This window comes from Chrysochloris asiatica, unplaced genomic scaffold (genome assembly GCF_000296735.1).
Source record: "Chrysochloris asiatica unplaced genomic scaffold, ChrAsi1.0 scaffold00118, whole genome shotgun sequence".
Taxonomy (NCBI): domain Eukaryota; kingdom Metazoa; phylum Chordata; class Mammalia; order Afrosoricida; family Chrysochloridae; genus Chrysochloris; species Chrysochloris asiatica.
Window position 1 is genome coordinate 6,334,981 of NW_006408636.1, and position 11,685 is coordinate 6,346,665.

The 11,685-nt window shown below is 37.7% G+C and overlaps 1 protein-coding gene and 1 pseudogene across 4 annotated transcripts in view; one reads left to right on the forward strand and one right to left on the reverse strand.

The window, feature by feature from the left end:
• The window catches only part of EDA (ectodysplasin A), a 1,043,344-nt gene that overhangs the window by 779,661 nt on the left and 251,998 nt on the right, over positions 1-11,685 (forward strand). The window lies entirely within an intron of this gene.
• On the reverse strand, positions 4,255-4,918 carry LOC102842635 (annotated as a pseudogene).

Below are 11,685 nucleotides of genomic sequence, written 5' to 3' on the forward strand. Positions count from 1 at the left end.
TTTTAATATTTCTATGGTTTTGCACCATAGGATAAGCACTCCACTTCAAGGTCGGTTTGAACCACAAGGTTGATGTTTCAAACTTAGCAGGCATTCTTTGGAAACCTTATGCAGGGTCACTATGTGTTGGAACTTACTTGACAGCACTTAAAAACTCTGTCATTTTGCTTATGTCCTATGTAGTTTATTCTACATTTTTACAGAATCCTGGTGTGACACTCTAGGATAAACACTTGAAATCCTATACAGGGTCACTGTGAGTCCGAAATAACTCAGTGGCACTTAATAACAATAACATAAAGCTATAAAGAAATAGTCTCTGTGGTTGAGAATAAAACATGCTATAACTTTATCCCACAATATGTTGCTATAGCTTATGATTGTAAGAGATATGACATAGGTTTGGGGGTCAGTGATTCAGAGAAACAGGCAGGTTGGATGATAGAGATAGTAGCTGACTGCACTCTTTTTTAGGTGAGGATTATAAAATGCTGGTTTGAGTTCTGTAGTGGCAAAAAAAAAAAAAAAAAAAAAAGCTTTATGTTTCAGGGTTCCTGGTTGATTTTTAAATAGCCATATGGTTATTATCATTGTTATATGATAAGAAATAATATATACGTGTGGTTATATAATTTGCTAAAATTGTTACCTTTAACTCTTTTTTTATTATTTTTTTTCAGTTCATGATTTTTTTTTTTTTAACTAGGCCACAGAATTGTTTTTGAAATGGTAGATTAAATCCTTTCATGTCATCACCCCAGTGGTGGCTCACGACACTGAAACAAAAAGTCTTCCTCCTGACCTTTCCGTTTGCTCAACCCCTGACTGACTGTACCTTTAACTCTTTTAAGTGTTTCCCTTTAGTTGTGGTGATTGCTTCCATGTACACTGTTATTTCTTGATTTATTCATTTTAGACTTTATTAATTTTCTGCTATGATGCTGTTGTTGTTAGGTACCATTGAGTCGGTACCGACTCATCGCTACCCTATGCACAGCAGAACGAAACACTTCCTGGTCCTGGGCTAACTTCACAAGTGTTGCCACGCTTGAGCCCATTGATGCTGCCACTTTACCAATCCATCACAGTGGAGTCTTCTTTTTCTTCTCTGACCTTCCACCTTGCCAAACATTATATCCTTCTCCAACCACTAGTTCCTCCTGACAATATGTCCAAAGTATGAGAGATGAAGTTTGGCCATCCTGGCCTCAAAGGAGCACTCTGGCTGCACTTTGTCCATCACAGATCTGTTGGTTCTTTTGACAGCCTATGGTACTTTTAATATTCTCCTCCAACACCATAATTCAAAAGGATCAATTCTTTTACAGTCTTCCTTATTCACTGTCCAGCTTTCCCATACCTATGAGATTATTGAAAATAATGTTGTTTATTGGTCCTTATTGGTGAGGATTTTTGTTTTCTTTACATTGATATCAATCAATACTGAAGGCTGTGTTCTTTGATCTTCATCAGTAGTATTTTAAGTCCCCTTCACTTTCAGCAAGCAAGGTGTGTCATATGCATATCGCAGGTTGTTAAAGAGTCTTCCTCCAATTCTGATGCCATTTTTTCTTCATATAACCCAGCTTCTCAGATTATTTGCTCAGTATACAGGTTGAATAAGTATGGTGAGAGAATACAACCCTGTCACAAACTTTTCCTAATTTTCAACCATTCAGTGTTCCCAAGTTCTGTTTGAACAACTGCCTCTTGGTCCATGTACAGATTCCTCATAAGCACAATTAAATATTCCAGAATACTCCTACTTCGAAATGTTGTCCGTAGCTTGTCACATTCCACACAAATTGACTACTCCTTTGGGTAGTCAATAAAGCATAGGTAAATATCTTTCTGGTATTCTCTGCTTTCAGCCAAGTTCCATCAGATATCCTTCGTTCCACGTCCTCTTCTGAATCTGGCTTGAACCTCTGGAAGTTATCTGTCAATGTATGCTTGCAGCCATTTCTGCATTATATTTAGTAAAACTTTACTCACATGAGATATCAGAGATATTGTCTGATGATTTCCACATTCCATTGATTCACCTTTCTTTGAAATGGGCACAAATGCGGATCTCTTCTAATCAGTCGGCCATATAGTTCTAATCCAAATTTGTTGGCATAGATGAGTCAGTGCCTCCAGTGCCTCCTCACTTTCTTAAAAGGTTTCGATTTGTATTCTGTTAATTCCTGATTCTTCGCCAATTCCTTCAATGCACCTTGGACTTCTTCTTTGAGTATCATTGGCTCTTGATCTTATGCTACCTCTTGAAATGGTTGAACATCAGCCATTTCCTTTTGGTACAGTGACTCTGTGTATTCCTTCTATCTTCTTTTGATGCTTTCTGCATTTTTCAATAATTTGCCCAGAGAATCCTTCAATAACAAACGTCGAGGTTTTAATTTTTTCTTTAGTTTCCCCAGCTTGAGAAATGCTGAGCGTGTTCTTTACTTTTGGTTTTCTAACTCCAGCTATTTACACATTTTGTTGTAATATTTAACTTTGTCTTCTTGAGCTGACCTTTAAAATTTTCTGTTCAGCTCTTGTACCTCCTTATTTCTTCCATTTGCTTTAGCATCTCTACACTGGAGAGCAGGTTTCAGTGTATCTTCTGACATCCATTTTGATCTTTTCCTTCTTTCTTGTCTTCTTAATTACTTTTTCCTTTCTTCCTGTATGATTTTTTTTTTCATAATACAAAGTAAACTATGATTTTATTGTGAAATTCTCATAGATGGAAAATTAAATTGAATATTTATTCTGTCCATTTCATTTTATAATAATCTGGCCACTTATTTTTGTACCATTGTATTTCAATTGCCTGTTTAGTGAAAAATAAACCTTTAATTTTGGGCTTGTTTTTAGCTTAAATTTTTATCATTGAATTAAAGTCCCCTACCATAAAATGTGTTGCCCAATAGTCGCATCTTAAACTCCCATATAAAGAATGTTTAGGCTACTGCTTCAACATCTCCAAAGAAAAACCTTGACCACAATTATGTTAAAATGCCAGTGTTAGTGGGAGGTTTTTGTTTCCCACAATAAAACAAAACCCTAAGATCTTAATGGATATTTCTATTATGTGCAAAATTCCACACAAATAAATATATTTCTCTCACTTAAAATTCACCCTGCATTTATGCTTTCTGTTATTTTTTTAGGAATATAATTTCTAAAATTAGGACAAATGGTGAATTTTCTGCTTTCTATATCAATGTTTTAACTTTCCTCCAATTTATGCTATGCAATGATGAAGGCTAAAATAGCTGACATCTGACAGCCTAGAAGAAAGAATACTAGCACACATGTTAGTCTGCTTTCAGCCACTTAGGAAGAGTGTGCTGCTGCCATTCTACCACAGGTGAGTAACAAAATGTAGATAATAAATGAAGCCATTCCACATGGTTTTAGATAAGGATAGCAATTGTAGGCTAAATAGTATACATTCTAAACTTACTTGTTTTCCACACAATTTAATTTTCCTGAACCACTAAGGCTGGTTAAATCTTAAACTGCATAGACACCTCCCCAGGTCATTTCATCAGGTACTATCTGGAAAGCATATTGGATGCGGCTCTAAGATGCCCTGGTTGCATGCACAAACGGCTTGGGTCTAATGCAAGGTTATAATTCCCTTTACCATAGAGTTAAAACAATATTATCACCATACAGTTGGATATTACTTCCAATAAGTACAATATTTATTAAACACGTCTTCAGTTGTTTTGTTACATAGTGTGCAACAAATTACAATATTCTGTAGCCAAAAATTATATGCAGAGTATGAAGAATCTATTGATCAGATAATGTAATCTTTCCATTTATAACTCTACAAGGAGGAACTAGCAAATCAAATCTTATATATAACATCTCACTAAACCTTATGCATGAAAAGTGACACACACTGGTAGCGCTGTTTGATATAAAATGGCTGAACTTCATCTTCAGAAGACTAAATAAACCCAACATCTAAACATGCCAATATAAACATCAAAACAAAATATATTCTAAACAACCACGGGGAAATGGTCTGATATGAGGAAAGCAACAAGGATTATACACATTATTTTATAAACCAGCACACAAAGATTTAAAACAGTTCTGAAAATGAAGTTAGCTGTCTTGAGTCAAGGGAATAAAAAAAAGTCGGTATTGACCATTTACAGTCTCTGATCTTTGTGGAGACGGTAAGAATCTGTTATAGTGCAGCCACATTCAATTAAAATTAAGGCAATTTTGTTTTTTAACTTGAGTTCAGATTGCAAATTCATTGCTGTGAGAAAAGACAGAAGCAAATTTTAGAAGCAACCTCCACCTGACTGGAGTGCTCTGAATTTTAACATTGGACTTCTCTGCACCACCAGCTGTTGCTCCAGGGCTCATCCACTTTTTAATCTCAGCTGAAAGATTTTTTAAGCTCATCATGAAAGAATGTTCTACATTCATTGCATTTTTTTTTTTTTTTGCACTGGTTTCCAAAAATGGAATTCCAAGGGAATCGGAAAATTCCTTTGCTGTTGTGTAGTCTACTGCTTTCTTTCACATTTATTTCCTACCAACAATTTGTTGATGTTTTCACTGGCATAACGATCAATTTTCTTCAGTCACTGTTTAACATTATTGAAGTACTCCTCATCTGTCACATCATACACAACTATGATGCCATGGGCTCCTCTGTAATAGCTGGATGTGATTGTTAGAAATCTTTCTTGGCCTGCCATATCCCGTATTTGAAGCTTGATTGCTTTCTCATCAAACTCTATAGTTCTTGTTTTGAAATCCACACTAATTGGGCTGATGTATCTTTCTGTTTATGTATCATCTGCAAACCTAAGGAGGAGGCAAGACTTTCCAACCCCAGAGATCCAATCAGAAGTAACTTGAATAAATAATCATATTCGGGATTCATGCTGGACATGTCTCTGCAGCTGCTGCCGCTGCCCTTCCTCTTTGTTTCCAACATTTGTATTCCAATCACCAGTTAATGATCAATACATCTTGATTGCATGTTTTATCAATTTCAGATTGAAGAAGTTGATAGAATTTCTCTATTTCATCCTCACTGGCTTTAGTGGTTAGTGAGCAAATTTGAATAATAGTGGTATTAACTGATCTTCCCTGTAGGTGCATGGATATTATCCTATCACAGACAGTGTTGTACCTCGTGACTGATCTTGATATGTTCTTTTTGACTATGAATGCAACACCATTCCTCTTCAATTTGTCATTTCCGGCATAGTAAACCATGTGGTTGTCAGATTCAAAATGACCAATACCAGTCCATTTCAGCTCACTAATGCCTAAGATATTGATGTGTATGTGTTCCATTTCATTTTTGACAATTTCCAATTTTCCTAGGTTCATGCCTCATACATTCCATGTTCCAATTATTAATGGAGGCTTATAGCTGTTTCTCTTCATTTTAATTTGTGCTCCATCAGCAAATGAAGGTTCCGTGGGCTTTACTCCATTCACATCATCACGGTCAAGTCTACTTTGAGGAGGCGGCTCTTCCCCAGTTGCATTTCGAGTGCCTTCCAACCTGAGGGCTCATTTTCCAGCACTACATCTGACAGTGTTTTCTGCTGTTCATAAGGTTTGCAGTGACTAAATATTCAGAAGTAGTTCATCTCTCTTTCTTCCTAGTCTGTCTTCGTCTGGAAGCTCATTTGAAAACTGTCCACCATGGGTGACCCTGCTGGCATTCAAAATACCAATGGCATAGCTTCCAGAATCACAGAAACACACAAGCCATCACAGTACAACACACTGACAGACAAGTGATGGTCTGCTATGATAGATGAGATAAGAGTTATATGATTTGTACCAACCTTCTTCCCAATGTAGTTATCATTCTTTTTAGTTTCTCTGTTTGTGAGATGAGGCTATTAGTTCCCTGCTTTTCTCTTAATCTCTCATCCCTTCTACCTACTAATATTTCTCATTCATGCTTTTCATTTTAATACTGCAAAGAATGATAACATTTATATTTTGTTATATATCTGTAATTAAGTATCCTCTGATTTTATAGATTTGTTGTTTCTGAAAGTTGAAAATCAGTTTGGTGTTTATATTATGTGATTATTTACAATCATTTTCTCTCCACTAAGTATTATGATTACATTTCTTAATTTGTCCAGCTCTTTACTTTTTTCTGGATTTTCTAATTGCCTTTATTTTCCTTGAATTGTCTGAAATATCCACAAGTTTCTCTCATTTCTTAAAGATGGATACAATCTTGAGCCCCCTCCCCTTTGTCTTGGATGACTCCCCTGGAGCCTTTCATTCTCTTACTTTAGTTCAGACTGAGTTCTCCTTAGGCCTATTGTGCGGCTATCATCCTTAGACTTAGTTAGTTTCTGGGTTTAGCAACACTGAAGACACCAGTGTATATCTCTGTCTTTCTTTACTCTCCCATTTTGCTGGAGTATATCTTTAAGCAACTTCTTAAGAAAGGGATGAAAGAAGTAAACTTGGAGTCTTTTTAATCTGAATGTCTTTTTTTTTCTGTTCAACTCAATTGATACTTGGCTATAAATGAAATTATTGCTTCAAAATTCTGAAAGAATGTCTCCTTCATTCTCGAACAGCCAATATTGCTGGTGAGATGACCAATCCGATCTAATTCCTGTTTCTTTAACTGTTAATGTTTTTATCTCTGGGAATTTTAATATGTAGCGTAGTGGATACGAATCGGGCTGCGAACCGCAAGGTCAGCAGTTCGAAACTACCAGCTGTTCCGCGGGAGAAAGGTGAGGCTTTCTGCTTCCGTAAAGCTTTACAGGTTCATTATGAGTCGGAATCGACTCCACAGCACATAACCACCACCACCACCACCACCATAGGGGTTGAGAAAGATGAATGGCTACCCCAAATATGAGGCATATCAATCAACAATCTCTACTCATGTGCATAGAGCCATTATGCTGGGAGACCTTAAAATCCCAGCATGTCTTGGACGTTAATGTCACAATGTTGTTGTTGTTAAGTGCTGTCGAGTTGGTTCCAACACATAGCAACCCTGTGTAGGGTTTCCGAGGAGCAGCTGGTGAGCTTGAACCACCAATCTTGTAGTTCAAACCTACTTTTCAGTCCAGCACATTAACCCACAGCATCACATCAGAACTACAATGTCACAATGGTTATCTGAATTCTAATCAGACTAGTGTTTAATCTTTTTAGAGAAGAAAACCTTGATTTTTTTTTTTTTTTTTTAATCCCTTGGGAATGCTTGAATACTAAGAATTCTACACATGGGAGCAAGAAATAATTATTAAATATAAAGACCTTCATTAAATTTCTTACATTTATTTTCACCATCAGCCTCACTTGGCATTTCCAAGTTTTAAATTTCTCTGGGGACATGAAAGGAAGACCAACACCTTCGCAGGTTGTCACTTTCTGTTAACTTCATCAGTCAGCGTCAGTCAGCATCCTATCCACTTCCTGTCGTTCAGAAAATATTGAAATCTCTTTGATGCTGATTCTTTCTATCATACTCTTGATTATGCCAGTTTTAATTGTTCAATGTTGTTTTTGGCTTTTTTTAAAGCTTTTATTGTGAATTAACTGAGTGAAGGCTTACAGGGCAGATCATCACTTTTACATTCAACAAATGATCACATTCTCCTCCATGCAATATCAGCTAAAATATATATTTGTTTAAATTTCCAATGGGTACATTTTACAAGTCAGCCTCCTGCCTGCTGGCACACTGACTTTCTCAATCTGTGGGCCTCTAATCCTCTACTGTTCTGTCCTCTATGCCATTGCCTCTGCTATTGTCTCTGTTGTCTCCACTTTTTTGGTTAGGATCCTTTGCTCCTCTCATGCTCTTACCTTTTGGTGGTCCTAGGGTCCTATGTTCCTGAAATGACAGATTAACTGTTCTCTCCTTTTAGTTACACCTCTTCTACATTTGCAGTTGTGACCATTGCCATTAGTCCCGATAACAATTACTCACAAATGAATCACAAAATCCTATCCCCATCATCATCAGACCCATCAGGACAAGAGAAAACCTATTCACTGGGAATTCTATCTTACCCACCTCATTCTGACACTAAACATCCTCATGAAAACTTGTAAGCCAGCCACTTCATGTCTTTATAGCCCCCAATTTTGATAACAAAAATCTTAATTACCCATCCCTATCATCCCAGCATACTAAGGAGGCAAGCTTGATCCTTGATATGAAGAATCCTTCCCTTTTGGTTGGAATTTTGGAAATTTCATCCATAAGCAAAGATCTAGTTCATCAAGTTGTAGTAATTTATGCTTGCTCCCTGTATCAAGCTTCTCTGTCTTCATGGGAACAAGTTCTGGTCAGCAAGCCCTACAAGCTAGGTCAAATGGATACTATCTGCAAGTTTTAGAGTTCTTGCCTACACCCACTTAAGACCAGCTAGCCACTTCACTCTTAACTCTAGCTCCCAGTGGCTAGGTCAGTGTCCTGGACTTGAGTTTTCACATGTCTCCCTGAACTTAACACCAGCCAACCCTTCCTCTTCTCTCTCTCATTTCAAGGTCATCTAGTGTCTGTGGAACATGGCCAAACTCAGCCTATGTCTTCATTGCTGCATTTCCCCCACTTCCACTCACAAGTTGACCAGGATGGCTGCCAGTGAACATATAAGACTGTTCATGTGTTCCTTTTACATTTCAGTCTTAGAAAGGGGTTTACCCTGATGAGCTGACTTTTCTTGCCTGTTTACTCCAAGGCAAACAGCTTGCTTAATATTGTCACAGCCAAACAGTCTGCTTCTCTACTACCCCTGCTGGTCTTTCTTACAAGAAGTATCTTCTGCTTTCTGCTAATAAAGCTTGGATTGGGGCCAGGGGGAGAAGTATCTTCTGTTCTTCTAACCATTCCAGAATGGTCTGCATGTCTTTTCAATTGGGGATGTCTCACTTCCTAAGGTTCTGGGTGGGGTTCAAAATTCTGCCTATGACCCCATACGCCTCAAAGTCTTAACAAGAAGCCTTTGTCCTTAGCCCCTTTTAAATAACCCAAACAGTTACAGGCTGAAAATAGGCTTACAAGATTTCCCCAATATTCCCTTCTACCCCCACTTAAATGTCTATATTACAATATTAAGCTGGGGAAACCAATATCCAACAAACAGCCAAGTGCCTTAACATTATTACCCTTATTTACTCATTCAGACTGTGTCTCGATCTCTATTTCATAAAGCCCTATTATTACAAGGCTGTGCATACATCACAATCTACCTCTATCCTATGTAACACATGCATACCTCCCTAAGTCTTTGTTTATCATCCCCATTCATCTACCTCCTCCCACTTCTTGTGCACTGCCCTCCAATTCTTATTTATTGCTCTCCCCATCACCCGATTTTATCATGCGTCTATCCCTCCCACCCTGTTAACCATCAAAGAATTATTCTCTTAGTATGGAAATGTTTTCTTAAGCTTTTACAATAATGGTCTTATGCAATATTTGTCCTTTTGTGCCTGACTAATTTAACTGAGCATTATGTCCTCAAACTTCATCCATGTTATGAGGTGTTTTTGCAGCTTCATTGTTATTCTTCAAGGTAGCATAGTATTCCATTGTGTGTATGTATCAGTTTGTTGATCCTTTCTTCAATTGATGGACACTTAGGCTGTCTCCATCTTTTTGTGATTGTGAATAGTGCTGCAATGGACTTAGGTACAACGTCTTCTATTTCTTGTGGATATATACCAAATAGAGGACTGGATGCTTCACTCTTAGCTCAACTCTCCACCATGTCCGTGGGCTCAGGAGTTTGCATGTCTCCCCAAACTTTGGATCAACCAGCCCTTCCTCTTCTCTCTCATCTCATTGTTGAATGGAGTCTATGGAACATTGTTGAACTCAGCCCATGTCTTCATTACTGCCTTTTCTCCACTTCCACTCCTAAGTTGACCAGCATGGTCACCAGTGAGCTTATGTGCCTGCTTGTGTTTTCCTTTTGAGTTTCCATCTTGGAGGGGAGTTTGTCCTTAAGGGACTTGATTTCTTCCCTTGATGGCTCCCAGGTGAACACCTTGATTGTTTTTGTAATAACCAAGCAGACTGCCATTTTTGTTTTTTCCTATTGGTCTTTCTTTCAAGAAAAATCTTCTATTCCACTTGCTGCTCTGGGTTGGTCTGCATGTCGTTTCAAGCGGGAATGTCCCACCTCAGAAAGTATTGGATGGGGCTCAGGATTCCACCTAAGGGCCTACACATTATAAAGTCTCTGTAAGAAGTCTATTTCACTAGACAAGTTCTATAACCTTTTTTGGTATTCCAGTCCATTTTAGATTGAAGATGGACTTAGAAGCTTTCTGTAATCATGTTTCCCCATATTCACTTCTATCCCACTCAAGTGTTTATTTTACAATAGTAGTCAAGGGAAACCAGTATCCATAAGACAGTCAAGCATCTTAACATTATTTCATCTCTTTTATTCATTCCGACTATGCCTTGATCCCTGTATCACAGAGCCCTGTTGTTCGAAAGTTGAGCACACATCACTGTTTACCTCTGTCCCATTTAGCCCATGCAAACCTACCTAAGTGTTCTCATATCTTCCTTGCTCTTCCACCCCCCTGCTTCTTCTTGGGTATTGCCCCCCTCATTGCATAATGCCCTCCTCAGCACCCGAGCTATGGTGTGACTATCCCATAACCTGTGCTCTACTGCCTCCTCCTGATAACCAACAAAGTTTTTTGTGTTTTTTTTAAGTATAGATATAATTTCTTAGACTTTTACAATAAAGGTCTTATGCAATATTTGCCCTTTTGTACCTGACTAATTTCACTCAGTATTATTATGTCCTCAGTGTTTATCCATGTTATGAGGTGTATATGAGCTTCATTGTTATTCTCCAATAGTATTCCATTGTTTGTATGTACCAGAGTTTGTATATCCATTCTTTGGTTGATGGATACTTAGGCTGTCTCCAACTTTTTGTTATTTTAATAATGCTGCAGTGAACCTTGGTGTGCATATATATCTACACGAGTTCTAGCTTGTATTACTTGTGGATATATACCAAGTAGAGGAATTGTTGAATCATAAGATATTTCAATTGCTAACTTTCTGAGGAAGCGCCATACCATTTCCCATAGTGGTTGAACCATTTTATAGTCCCACCAACAATGTAGGAGGGTCCCAGTCTTTCCACAGCCTTACCAGCATTTGTTGTCCTCTGCTTTTTGAATTTCACTGTTATTACTGGTGTGAGATGATATCTCATTGTTGTTTTGATTTGCATCTCTCTAATGGCTAATGGGAGTCCTGGTGTGGTGATTTGGCTAATGCATCAGACTGAAAAGTTGTTGGGACTTCAAGGACAGTGGTTAAAGCTCACCAGCTTCTCCTTGGAAACCCTATAGAGGGTCACTATGGGTTGGAAACAACTCAACAGCACTTAACAACAACAACAAATGGCTAATGATTGTGAACATTTCTTCATATGTTTGTTGGCTGCCTGAATGTCTTCCTTGTTGAAGTGTCTGTTCATGTCCTGTGTCCATTTTTTTTTTTTTTTAAGGTTTTTATTGGGGATTGAGTGAAAGTTTACAGGGCACATCATCAGTTTCACATTCAACAATTCATATACCTTGTTTCATTACATTGATTATAATCCCCTCCATATACCATCAGTTAACAGTATTTCTCTCTATCCACTTTAGCTTTTTAAAAAACACACA